This window comes from Perognathus longimembris, chromosome 1, assembly GCF_023159225.1.
Source record: "Perognathus longimembris pacificus isolate PPM17 chromosome 1, ASM2315922v1, whole genome shotgun sequence".
NCBI lineage: Eukaryota > Metazoa > Chordata > Mammalia > Rodentia > Heteromyidae > Perognathus > Perognathus longimembris.
This window is the reverse complement of record NC_063161.1, coordinates 66,240,416-66,254,281: the sequence shown is the minus strand read 5'-3', so window position 1 is coordinate 66,254,281 and position 13,866 is coordinate 66,240,416.

Genomic DNA, 13,866 nt, shown 5'->3' with positions numbered 1-13,866 from the left:
GTTCCTTATGATTGTTTGAATATCGTGTGTACTTGTTGTAATTTTTCCTGTGGAGTCCCTGACTTTATGTATATGAGTCTCTTCTCTTCTTTTTTTTGTAAGTCTTGCAAGGGGTCTGTCAATTTTATTTATTTTCTCAAAGAACTAGCTTTTAGTCTTATTTATTTGTTGAATGGTCTTTCTATTTTCAATCAGATTTATCTCTTCTTTAATCTTTGTGATCTCTCTCTTCCTAGTAATTTTATATTTGATGATTTCTTGTTTCTCCAGTTGTTTTAGTTTTGTCATGAGGTTATTCACCTGCTCTGCTTCCATTCTTTTAATGTGAATGCTGAGGGCAATGATCTTGCCCCTCAGTACTGCCTTAGCTGTGTTCCATAGGTTTCTTTGTGATGTATTTTCACTGTCATTGTGGCTTATGAATTCGTTGATTTCATCTTTAATTTGGTCTGTGGCCCAAGTGTTGGATAACAGTGTGGGGTTTAGCATCCAAGAATGTGTATAGCCTCTGTGGTAACCATTGTTATTGAGGGTTACCTTTAATCCACCTTTAATCCAGATATAATACATGGGATGATGTCAATACTTTTGTATTTGCTGAGGTTCTTTGTGTGGGCTATGACATGGTCTATTTTGGAGTATGATCCATGGGCTGCTGAGAAGAAGGTGTATTGGGTCTCTGTAGGGTGGAAGATTCTGTAAGATCTGTCAGATCCATTTGGGATATGGTGTTACTTAGGTCCTCAGCTCCCTTGCTAATCCTCTGGGTGTTGGATCTGTCTCTTGGAGAGAGTGGGGTATTAAAGTCACCCACTATGATTATGTTTGGTTCTATCTTGTTCTGTAGTTCTGTGAGAATTTGCTTGACATATGTATTGTTCAGTGAATATACATTTATCACCGTGATGTCTTGGTTCTGGATTTTTCCTTGTATTAAAATGTAGTGACCTTCTTTGTCTTTTTGAGTTGATTTTAATGAGAAGTCCAGCTTGTCTGAGATCAGGATGGCTACTCCTGCCGTTTTGGTAGGTGTGTTTGCTTGGAACATCTTGCTCCATCCTTTCATTCGGAGCCTGTTTTTATCCCTTGCTGTAAGGTGGGTCTCTTGGCAACTTTTTGTTTGAGGATCCATTCTGCCAGTCTGCTCCTCTTTATCAGAGAGTTTATACCGTTTATATTCGCAGAGATCAAGGATAAGAGTGTTTTTTCTCCTTCCATTTCCTTGTTAGGCTGTTTTTCCTCTTTTTTTCCCTTGTTTTTAGTGGGCTGCTCTTTCTGTTGGGCTCTGGCTATTGTAGTTTCTTTCTGTTTTTGTCTATGTGTCCTGTACGATTTCTGTTGGGTGGGGTTCCCCTCTTAGAATTCACTATAGGGCTGGTTTTTTTAATTCACGTACTCCTTTAGATCCTCTTTTCTATGGAAAGATCTCAAATATGAACTCCAGCTTCGCTGGATATTTTATTCTAGGTTGGCAGTTGTTGGCCTGTAGGACTTGGATGGTGTTCTTCCATTCTCTTTGCGCGCGGTAGGTTTGGTGGAGAGGTCTGCTGTTATTTGGATCCTCTTCCCATTGTAATAAATTTCTTTCTTCGCTTTGGCTGCATTCAGAATTTGCTATTTATTCTTGAGATCTGAAGTCTTGATTATTATGTGCCTGGGCATGACTTTTCTAGGGTCTGGTCTGCCAGGTGTTCTATAGGCTTCGGTTACCTGGATGAGGTCCCTTGTGAGATTGGGGAAGTTTTCTGCAATCACTTTATTGAAAATATGTTGAAGCCCTCTGTTCTGGTATTCGGCTCCTTCTTCTATTCCAATTATGCGCAGATTATATCTCTTGTCTTTGTCCATTAGTTCCTGGATTAGTCTGCCCTGGAGCTTTACCTTTTCTTGGATTGTGGTAATTTTCTGGTCCTTATCGGCTGCATCATCGTCCAAGAGAAAGATTCTGGCTTCAATATGGTCAATTCTTTGTGCTGTGGATTCAAGTGCAGCGTTTATGGATGTCAGGGAGCTATTTATGGTTGCCAGATCAGCTCTGATTGTGGAAATTTCTTCCTTTAAAGAGTTGTATTTTAAATCTATTTTTTCATGCATTTCACTTCTCAGGTCTTCTTTAATGGAGGTTTTCACTGTATCCATTTTTGCTTCAATTTCTTTCTTGGCTTCCTGGATGTCCTTCGAGACTTCCACTCTAAACTCCTGGAATTGTTTTCTGATTTCGTTTCTGAGGCTTTCCATCATTTCTGCTATCATAGTCTCAGTTGTTTTTTTATTCTCCATCTCCTCTTCAGTTGTACTGCTTTTTGGAGCTGGTGAGTTGGCTTCTCCTTTGATGAAATTTGTTATATTTCTTTGTGACTTGCGCATCTGGAGATCTGTGGTGTCTTCCCTGGGTTGGTTTTGTGCTGGTTCAAGCTCGTCCATCAGTGGGAGACTTGTTTGTGTCCTGGCTCTGGGTTTGAGTTTGGCTGTTGAACCTTACTGCCCAATGGGTGAGCGTGACCTTCTCAATTGTTGCTGAGGTGGTCACCCTCACTTGTGCCCACTTGTGCGCTCCCATGGGAGTTTGGGCAAGAGGTCCTCCTGCTGGAGGGCTAGCACGCTGACCCACACTGGCCCTCCAGGGGCTGCGTGCATGTGCACTCTAGTGCTTCCTTTGGAGTTGTGTTGCCCTGAGTTGTTGGAGGGTGCTTGTGTCTTCTCGCGAATTTGCTGGGGGCGGTATGCGTGGGCCCCAGCAGGATCAAGTGTCCGGGAGCGGGTTGGTGCCCACAGACTCTCTGTGCCTCTGCTGTGAGGGGGGCGTGTGTTCGGGCCCAGGTGACCCTGCTGTGCTGGTGTTGCTCACCAGCAAGCCTGGGGCTTCCAAAGCCTACCAGTCCCCGGGCCCCTGCTGGGGACGGGGCGGGGCCGGTGCGGCCAGGTTCAGGCGGCTCTGCTGGGCCTTTGGGGGGATGCCTTGGCGCTGCTCCACCTCTGTTAGTTCCTACATCCTCCCAGAGGTCTTAGCGACGCCAGCTATAGAGTTGCTTTATTCCCTTGGGGTAGGGAGGGGGAGGGAGGGAGCTCTAGCTTCTTTGTAGGGTTTGGGTCTCTGCTAGAGCTGGTCTCCCATTTGGGGGGGGGGCAATGGGAAACTTACTGGTCCTGGGTTGAGTGTGTGTCCCGTGCTGCTGTGGGCTTTCGGGGCTGTGGTGTTGGGGTGTGGCGATTGGTTGTTTGGTGGTGGTGGCCCCATCTCTCCCCATCTGCACCTCGGGTTCCCCTGCTGCTTACGTCTGATCCCGGCCATTTGGTCCCTAGCTGCTGTCTGTCTCGGTTGGTCTGCACTCAGTTCTGGGGTCCGTGGAGCTCCTGCTGTCAGGACTCTGCACTCCTGGTGTGACTTTTTGGCAGTTGGTTTGCTGGCACTGGGTCCCCTTTCCTAGCCTGGCCGTGTTCGGGCCAGGGTTGGCGGGTGGGGGAGGGTACCCCTGAGATTTTTCCGGCTCCGTGCAGGTTATAGGCTCTTCTTTTTTTTGTTCTTTTTCATTTCTTTTGTTTCTCTGTTGCTTCTAGTTGTTGGGTTTGCTGGATTCTTGATGGGGTGTTGGGTGCTGGAGTTCCCAGCTCACTATTCAGTTGGAGCGAGTTGGGGTGCCTCCCGATTGTGACAGCGCCATCATCTCTCCTCCCCAGTGAGACTCTTAACTCCAATTAACCACCAGGAAACTGAAAGTGGAGTTGTAGCTCAAAGTAGTAGAACACTAGTCTTGAGTAAAAGAAACTAGGGACAATAACCAGGCCCTGAGTTCAAGCCCCACAACTGACAAAAAAAAATTCCTGATCAGCTAGATAACTTTATTTGATTAAGTTCAGATAGTTAGAAGGCGATTTTCACTGGAGTGGGTAACCAAGGTGAGGGAAATGCAGGAAATAGATTCTGCTCTTCAGTCCACTGAGAACCTACCTGCCTCTCTAAACTTAAGTTTAGCCATCTGTGAAGGCTTCTCAGCCATCCACCAACCTGCTGATTTGTAGAAGTACCTCGAAGAGTAGACAGGAAGATCAGAGAATGAGAATTCAAACTTCTGTCTAACAGGAAAGGCAAATCAGTGGGATGTTGGAATGGCATTTAAAAAAAAGCATAGAGGATTATAGCAGATAATCCTCTGCTATAATTCTTCTATTCTTCCATTGATTAAAAAGGAATGAGCCAATGAGCTGTCACTATCTAGTCAGTGGAGGCTTAGATTTTTTTTTGGGGGGGGCGCATATATTGGACTATATCATATGGCCATCTGTTCTGCTCCTATGATAAAGTAGGAGTTCCTGGGGAAGGCATTAATGTCAACATTCTAAGACATGTCTCTGGCTAAATAGGCTAAAAGTGGCCTGGGATAATGAGGCACATGGGGAGTGCTGAAAGACTTCTGCAGGAGCTATGGGGACAGCCAACATCATGCTGTGGGAATTGACGTTAGGTCCAGTTAGAATTTGACATCTTCACTAAAGATGAAATCCACAGATGAAGTGCAATGATTGATTGGGTGCAAGGAAGCAAAAAAATTAGTGATATTAATAAATGCAATGCAATGCAATGTGAGGAAATGCTCACCCATGCTTGAAACACAGAAATCACCCTCTGAGAGTCTTTTAATGAGAGCAATCAGTCCAGAAACACCCTTGCCAGCAAGGAAGTGGTGGTGCCAGGAAGAAAGCAGAGCCAGAACAATTGGAGCTTCTTTTTGGAAAGATCTCTCAGTGTTTGGCCAGTGTTCCTGTGCTCCCCTCAGATCCTGAAACCCAGCCAGAACCCCTGACATCCTTTCTGCCTCTTCCTTGTGGCTGACTAAGCTGCTCTTGCAGCTCTGGCTGGGTGGGGGCTCCGTGCCAGCATTTTCAGCAAGGCCATGTGATGGTGTCTAACACTTCACTCCTGTGCACTCCACAGCAAAGCCAGAGCAGAGTCCCTGTGGAACGCTGCACAGTGTTTCCCTCAGTCAGAAAATGGCTTCATCATTGGCCTGCCCTCCACTCTGAGACAGGTGTGTGCAGTGTTCACAGTCCTACCACCCCAACAGAAGAATACACTGGAGAGGGCCTCCAGCCTCCGAAAGCCAGGCCCCAGTCCTCTGCTTCCTGTAGTCTCCCTGCGGGTGTGGGTGGACTCCTCCCTCCCGTTCCCAGCTTGCTGGTGAGCTTCACCAAGTCTCCTCTGAGAGACACAACTCAGGCCTCCAGGGCTACAACCTTCACTCTATTTTTGTGTGTATATGTGTGTCAGTCCTGGGCTTGAATTTAGGGCCTAAGTACTATCCCTGAGCTTTTTCACTCAAAGATAACATTATACCACTTGAGCCACCGCTCCATTCTTGGCTTTTTGGGGATAGTTAATTGGAGATAAGAGTCTCATGGATTTAACTATCCCGGCTGGCTTCAAACCAGTCCTCAGATCTCAGCCTCCTGAGTAGCTAGGATGACAGGCAGGAGCCACCGGGTGGCCTTTTCTTCATCTTTATTGATGTTCCTGTTCTAGTAGGGGAGGAAGACACAGGCAATTTCTCCACCACAGCAGCATTGTTAGCCCCGTTAGGTCTCTAAACAGAGATATGACTATTTTCTTATGACAGCCTGGAAATCTATCTTTTTCCTTGTGAAAGCCTTTTTTTAACATTGTTTTCTAAGCTATCCAGAGACCTTACATGTAGTGTGGTGAAGAATCAAAGAGAAGGGAATGAGGTAAGGGAGAGAAAGGGGAACTGTTAGGCAGACAGGGATAAAAATGGCAAACAATACATAGTAGATAACATATGGCCCCTCTTGGAGCTTCTTGCTCCCATTGAGCTTCAGGATCCTGTTCAATGCTGCTGCTTCTCATAATGCCCCGGGTACTTGCTCAGCCAATAAAAGGACAGCACATGCACAAGCCATCAGTGCAAAGGTATGAGAGGAGCCCTCCAAGAGGAGGCCACTGGGCTCTTCTTTGGGGTTCCTCTCCATATGGAGAGTCTCCCTACTTCCATTTTACAGTGTTCCTTTCATTTCAAACAAACTTACACCATTTACCTAAAAAAAATACAAGCCAAGCACCTCACGCCTATAATCCTAGCTTAGGAAGCTGAGATCTGAGGATCATGGTTCAAAGACAGACAAGGCAGGAAAGTCTGTCAGACTTTTGTCTGCAGGTAAACACCAAAAAACAGTGGAGTGGAGCTGTGTTGCTCGATTTGTAGAGTGTCAGCTTTGAGAGGGAAAAAAGCTCAGGGACAGTGCCCAGGTCCTGAGTTCACATCCCAGAACTGGCATAAAAAATGTTTTTAAAAGCTCTGACATTGGGGCTGGGGATATGGCCTAGTGGCAAGAGAGCTTGCCTCATATACATGAGGTCTGGGTTCAATTCCCCAGCACCACATATACAGAAAACGGCCAGAAGTGGTGCTGTGGCTCAAGTGGCAGAGTGCTAGCCTTGAGCAAAAGGAAGCCAGGGACAGTGCTCAGGCCCTGAGTTCAAGGCCCAGGACTGGACAAAAACAAAAACAAAAACAAAAAAAAACAAACAAAAAAAGAAAAACAAAAGCTCTGACATTATCCAGGGGAACTAAGAAGAAACTTTGCAGCAGAGCTAAGAATGGCAGAGAAACACAAGAGGAAATGCTCATTATCTTTGGCCATAAAGGAAATACAAATTGAAACAACCCTGAGATTAGATTGGCCAACATAATGAATTTGAACAACAACAAATATCATAAATCCAAACAACAAATGCTGGCAGGGATGTGGGGGAAAAGGAACCCTACTGCACTGTTGGTGGGAATATAAAGTAGGACAACAATTCTGGACTGTAGTCTGGAGGCTTCTCAAAAAACTAAACACAGACATACCCTACGACTCAGCCATACCACTCCTAGACGTCTACCCTGAGCATCATGAGCCAGGATATAAGGACACCTGCACATCCATGTTCATTGCCACACTGTTCACAATAGCTAAGATATGGAAACAACTCAGATGCCCCACAATAGATGAGTGGATCCAAAACACTGTGGAACCTATATAAAATGGAATTTTACACAGCCATTAGGAAAAATAATATTATGCCATTTGCAGGGAAATTGATGGAACAAGAACAAATCATATTAAGTGAGGTAAACCAAGCTCAGAGAGAAAATTGGCACATGTTCTCTCTGATATTCCGAAGTTAGATCTACAATGCACTGCAGCATGGTAAATTACACAGGACTCTAGACATCCCCACACACCAAGACCAGAAAGGATGTTCTGAGAAAAGGAACACTAAGGGATAATGCCCATCTGATGCATCAGATCATAGAAAATACTTATTGAAATGAACTCCAGGAAGTGGAAACAAAAAAAAGTTTAAAAGGTTAAACGTCAAAAATTACACCTACTTCACTATTATTGTGAAATGTATCTCCATGGCAACTGTGCAGTTAGTCATTCATCTGATCCGTCCAGATTGCCTTTAAAAGGTGAATAATGCGAGAAGACAATTCAGAGGATACTATGTAAAGTTAGAAATTGGTATTGTTAGTGCTTAAATGATCTGGGTGTTACTGACATGCAATATCCCTGTGAAAATCATGCAAAAAAGAAAGAAGGAGGGCTGGGGATATAGCCTAGTGGCAAGAGTGCCTGCCTCGGATGCACGAGGCCCTAGGTTCGATTCCCCAGCACCACATATACAGAAAACGGCCAGAAGCGGCGCTGTGGCTCAAGTGGCAGAGTGCTAGCCTTGAGCGGGAAGAAGCCAGGGACAGTGCTCAGGCCCTGAGTCCAAGGCCCAGGATTGGCCAAAAAAAAAAGAAAGAAGGAGGAGGAGGAGAAGGAGGAGGGAGGAGGAGGAGGGAGGAGGAGGGAGGAGGAGGGAGGAGGAGGGAAGAGGAGAGAGGAGGAGGGAGGAGGAGGGAGGAGGAGGGAGGAGGAAAGCTCTGACACTCTGTGAGCCCTGCAGCCTTTGCGTCTGCTGTTCAAGATGTGAAGCCTCCTCAGGCCACCACTGCCCTGCTGCTGCGCTGCCTTCAGTGTTACCCTGACAGGATGCAGTCCTGCCCCCTGCCCCTCGTGGGGAACTGGGAAAGCTTGCATGCTCCTGGCTCTTTTGCAGGTAAACCTCACAGAAAATTAATGTTTTATTTTTGCCAGGTTGTGAACTCACATTTCACCAACCCAGGCCTGGAAGGTTGTCAGCCCATCCATAAGCTTTTACAGGATGAAACCCTCTGGGAAACATGGCCGCCACTCAGAAAACTGACATGGTCCAAACAAAATGCCAAATCTTCATGCCTGGATATCACCTTCCATTTCTTCTTTCAGGTGAAAATGGTGTGGGACTTGGTTGCAACCGAAATCAAGAAGTGGAGGGGTGGGTGAGTGTGTGAGTATGTGTGTGCAATGCAAGTTTGTATTGTGTGTGTGTGTGCGTGCACATACACACCCAGGATTCTATCAGCGCCAAATGCAGGTGGAATTTCCCAAAGGAAATGTACGTCCTGTTGACCTTTTCCAGAAAAGCCCATTTCCCCTTTGGAAATTGGACTACATCAACTCAGAAGCATTACAGTTTTTACTGAAGTCATGGAGCATTTGGTATTTTTTCATATACAAATGGATTTCATGACTTGATAATTTTATCCATATGACATATAACATTAATTATTCAGACAACACCATTGACAATTTAATTGAAGGAGTGGAAAGAATTTTGCCAGCTAGTTCAGTTGTTTTTTAATTTCAGAATATACCAGCATATTTTATTAAACTGAATGAATCATGGGCTATTACTTCACAGAATAATATTAACCATCTCATGACCAGTCATAAGGTTGATAGATTTAGAAAAAAATTATAATATAGGACACCCAGTTAATTTTGATTTCTGGAAAAACAATAAACATGACATAAAACAAACTTGCATTTAAAATTTTATCTGAAATTTGAATTTAACTAACCATCCAGTATTTTTTTTTTCTTGTCAAAGTAATGTACAGAGGTGATGTATATACGTTAGGTAGTGAGTACATTTCTTGTCTAATTGGTACCCTCTCCCTCATTTTTCTCCCACTTTCTCTCCTCCCCAACCCCCCATCCAAGTTGTACAGTTAGTTTATACCATATTGTCTTATAAGTACTGCTGTTGTATTGGTTCACCTTTTACCCATTGTCTCACCATTTTAATGTTCCCCTTCCCTTCCCTAGTTCAGACAGACATATATAAAATACCCAGGGTACCAGGATCAAATACAGTGACAACACAGGCTAAATAAATCATAGAGAAAATGAACAGAAGAAAAAAGAAATAATTTCACATAGTACATTAAAAATAACAACATCAACAATAAACCACTTTTTCCATATTTTGGAGATCATTTCGCTTAGTATTATCTTAGGTGATCATATGTTCATAGCTATTGAGCTATTGTGACCTTCTGCTAGGACTGTCCTAGACATATTCTAATTATTACCAATGAGGGAGACCATAGAGTTCATGTTTCTTTGTGTCTGGCTCACTTCAGTTAGTATGATTTTTTTTCTAAGTCCTTCTATTTTCTTTTGAATGGGGCAATGTCATTCTTTCTTATTGAAGCATAGAATTCCATTGTGTGTATATACCACAATTTCTTGATCCATTCATCTACTGAGGGGCATCTGGGTTGGTTGCACATCTGAGCTATGGTAAATAGTGCTATGAATGTGGTTGTGCTGGTAGCTTTAGTATGCATTTGTTTGGGGTCCTATGGGTAGATGCTAAAAAATGGGGTTGCTAGGTCATAGGGGAGCTCTATGCTTAGCCTTTTGAGGAACCTCCGCACTGCTTTCCAAAGTGGTTGAGCAAGTTTATACTCCCACCAACAGTGTAGTAGGGTTCCCTTTTGGCCACATCCCCTCCAAAATCTGTTGTTACTAGTTTTCTTGATAAAGGACATTCTTAGGGGGTGAGGTGGCATCTCAAAGTTGTTTTGATTTGCATTTCTTTCATGGCCAGGAATGTTAAGCACTTCTTGTGTCTCTTGGCCATTCTCATTTTCTCTTCAGAGAAGTCTCTCTTTAAGTCTTTAACCCACTTATTAAGGAGGAAGTTGTTTCTTTAAGGGTTTGTTTTGGGGGAACCTAATTTTTTTAGTTCTACATATATTTTAGATATGAGTCCCTTGTCTGTTGTATGTCCAGTGAAGAGCTTCTCCTAATCTGTGGGCTTTCTATTTATCTTGCTAGCTATGTCCTTTGATGTGTAGAAGCTCTGCAGTTTCATGCAATCCCATTTGTCCAACCTTTCTTTGATTTGTTGTGTTTCTGGGCCTTTATTAAGTAAGTTTCTACCTGTGCCAAGGAGCCCTAGCATTTCCCCTAATCCTCCTGCAATGTTTTCTGGGTATCTGCTTTTACCTCGAGGTCACTGATCCATTTGGGACTGATTCTGGTGCATGGTGATATATAAGGATCTAGCTTTAGTTTGTTACAGGTGGTTAACCAATTTTTCCAACACCATTTGTTGAAGAGGCTGTCTTTCTTCCATCCTATTTCTTTCTCTTTTTTTGGCTCCCTTATCAAAGATTAGGTGTCCATAGGTCTTCAGGTTCATTTCTGGGTCTTTAGTTGTAGCCTATTGGTCCTCAGGCCTGTTCTTGTGCCAATACTGTTTTTATTACTATCACTTTGTAACAGACTTTGAAGTTTGGTATTGATGTTCCTCCAGCACTGTTCTTGCTAAGGACTGTTTTTGCTATTCGGGGTCTTTTATTGTTCCATATGAATTTTTGACTGCTTCCTCTCTTTCATTAAAGAATGGTGGTAGGATATTGATGGGTATTGGGTTGAATTTGTAGATAGCCTTTGGCACTATTGCCATTTTCATGATGTTGATCGTCCCAATCCAGGAGAATGGAATGTTTTTCTATTTCCTTAGTTCTGCTTTAATTTCCTTTTTCAGGTTTTTAAAAAGTTTTTATTGTAGAGGTGTTTCACTTCTTTGGTTAAGGTTATTCCTAGGATTTTTTTGGGGGGGGTGGGGGTGGGGGTGTATTGCAAAAGGAGTTGCTTTCCTGGTTTCAGCCTCACTCTTCACATTGTTGTCATACAGAAAAGCCATTGATTTTTGAGGATTAATTTTATATCCTGCTACTTTGCCAACATCTTGGATTAGCTTAAGTAACTTGGAAGTAGAGTATAGGCTTCGTGAAATACAGAATCATATCATCTGCAAAGAAAGAGAGTTTAACTTCATCTTTCCCTATTTGGATCCCCTTTCTGTTTGCCTATTGCCTTATTGCTCTGGCTAGGAATTCTAGTACTATGTTGAAGAGGAGTGGAGTGGAGAGAGTGGACATCCTTGTCTCGATACTGATTTTAAAGGAAATGTTTTTCACTTTTCACCATTAAGTATAATGCTTACTATAGGTTTGTCATACACAGCCTTTATTATATTCAGAAATGTTCCATGGATTCCTAGTTTCTCCACAGTTTTTATCATAAAGGAGTGTTGGATCTTGTCAAATGTGTTTTCTGCATTTGTGGGGATGATCATGGTTCTTGTCCTTGCTCCTATTGCTATGATGAATTACATTAACTGATGTTCGTATATTAAACCAGTTTTGCATCCCTGGAATGAATTCTGCTCGATCATAGTGTATAATTTGTTTTGATGAGTTGTTGAAGGCCATTGGCCAGAATTTTGGTGAGAAGTTTGCATCAATGTTCATCAAAGAAATGGGTCTATAGTTCTCTTTTTTTTTTTAATGAGTCCCAATGGGTATGGTAGTGAACTTTTGCTTTTAATTTCATTGAAGAGTTTGAGGAGTAATGGTGTGAGTTCTGCTTTGAAGGCCTTATAGAATTCTGCTGTGAATCTATCTAGACCTAGGCTGTTCTTGGATGGGAGATGTCTTATTGCCATTTCTATTTTATTTCTTGATATGGGTCTGTTTAGTAGGTTTAAACCTTCTTGGTTAAGTTTGGGCATATTAATATTTGCTAGGAATCCATCCATTTCTTCCAGATTCTCAAATTTGTTAGCATATAAATTGTGAAATAATCCCTTACAATATTCTGAATCTTGGTTGTTTCTGTCATGTTGTTTCCATTCTCACTTCTGATTTTGTTTATTTGGGTGTGGTTTCTTCTTTTTTTGGAAAGATTTGCCAAAGGTCTGTCAATATTGTTAATTTTTTTCAAAGAACCAACTCTTTGTTTTGTTGATTCTATGTTTTTTAAAAAATTTTTAATTCATTTAATTCTGATTTAATTTTAATTATTTGTTTCAGTCTATTGGTTTGGGGTTTGGCATGTTGCTCTCTTTCAAGGAACTTAAGGTGCATCATTAAATTGTTGAAGTGAGATTTCTTCAATTTGTTGATACAGGCGCTCAGAGCTATAAGTCCTGAGTCCTGGTTTTGCTGTGTCCCAGAGGAGCTGGAATTTTGTGTGCTGGTTTTGGTTAAATACCATAAACATTGGAATTTCTGTTCTGCTTTCTTCAATGATCCATTGGTGGTTCAACAATGTGTTGTTCAGTCTCCATGAATTACAGGATTTTCTATGGTGGCTTTTAGTGCTGAACTATAACTTTATTCCTTTGTAGTCTGAGAGAATGCAGGGAATAATTTCAATGTTTCTGAATTTGTACAAATTTTGTTTGTGCCCTAAAATGTGATCTATTTTGGAGAATAATTCATGTGCTGCTGAGAAGAACATATATTCTGGTGTTGCTTAGTGAAATATCCTGTATCAGTTAGATCTAGTTATTCTATGCAATTATTTAGTTCTGAGGTTTCTCAGTTGAGTTTTGGTGTGTTGTTCTACCCAGAGATGACAGTGTGTGTTAAAGTTTCCAACAGTCAATGTGTTTGGATCTATGTGTGTTTTTAGAATCGGTAGTGCTTGATGATGTTGGGTGCTCCAGCATTTGGTGTAGAGATATATAGGATGGTTATATCCTCCTGTAGGAGAGATCTTTTTATTAATATATATAGTGAAAAGAGACATACATGAGTGTAGTGAAGCTAACCAAAGATTTGTCTCTTCTCAATAATTTTAATTTGAAGTCAATTTTATCTGATACTAGGATTGCAACCTTGGTCTGTTTATGGGGGCTGTTTGCTTGGTAGATTTTATTCAAAGCTTTCACTTTCAGAAAATGTTTGCTTTTGTGGACAAGATGTGTCTCTTGAAGACAGCAGAAAGATGCCTCTTGCTTTTTGATCCAACTTGTCAGTCTATGTCATTTAATTCGAGAGTTAAGTCAATTTAATATTGAGAGTTAGAATTGAAAGGTGTTTGTTAGTTTCCAGTCATTATATCTATCTTTTTAGTGGCTGTGCCTTGTCAATTCTTGCTATAATAACCTGATTTTCTATTTAGGGCCCATTTCTCTGCCAGTATCATTTTCTTGTTGGTTTTCAATGTGTAGAACATCTTTGAGAATTTTCTGTAATGCTGGTTTGTTGGAGACATATTGTTTTAATTTTTCCTTGCTGTGGAAGGTTATTGGACCCTTGGCTATGAATGAGTGTTTAGCTGGGTACAGTATTCTTGGTTGGCAATTATTTTTCTTCAAGGCATGGCAAACCTCATTCCAGGCTCTCCTTGCTTTCATGGTCTCTGCTGAGAAATCTGCAGTAATTCTGATTTGTTTTCCTTTATATGTGATTGTTTCTTCTCCCTAGCAGCTTTAAGTAATCTTTCCTTGGTCTCTGTTGATCCTCTCCGAATTACAATGTGCCGATGAGATGTCCTATTCTGGTCTGGTCTGTTTGGGATTCAAAAAGCTTCTGATAGTCCTATTCTTCTGGATATTTGGGAAGTTCTCCACTAGTATTCTGTTAAATTTCCTGTTTCATTAACTTCCTTCTCTAGGTTCTCCTCAAAACC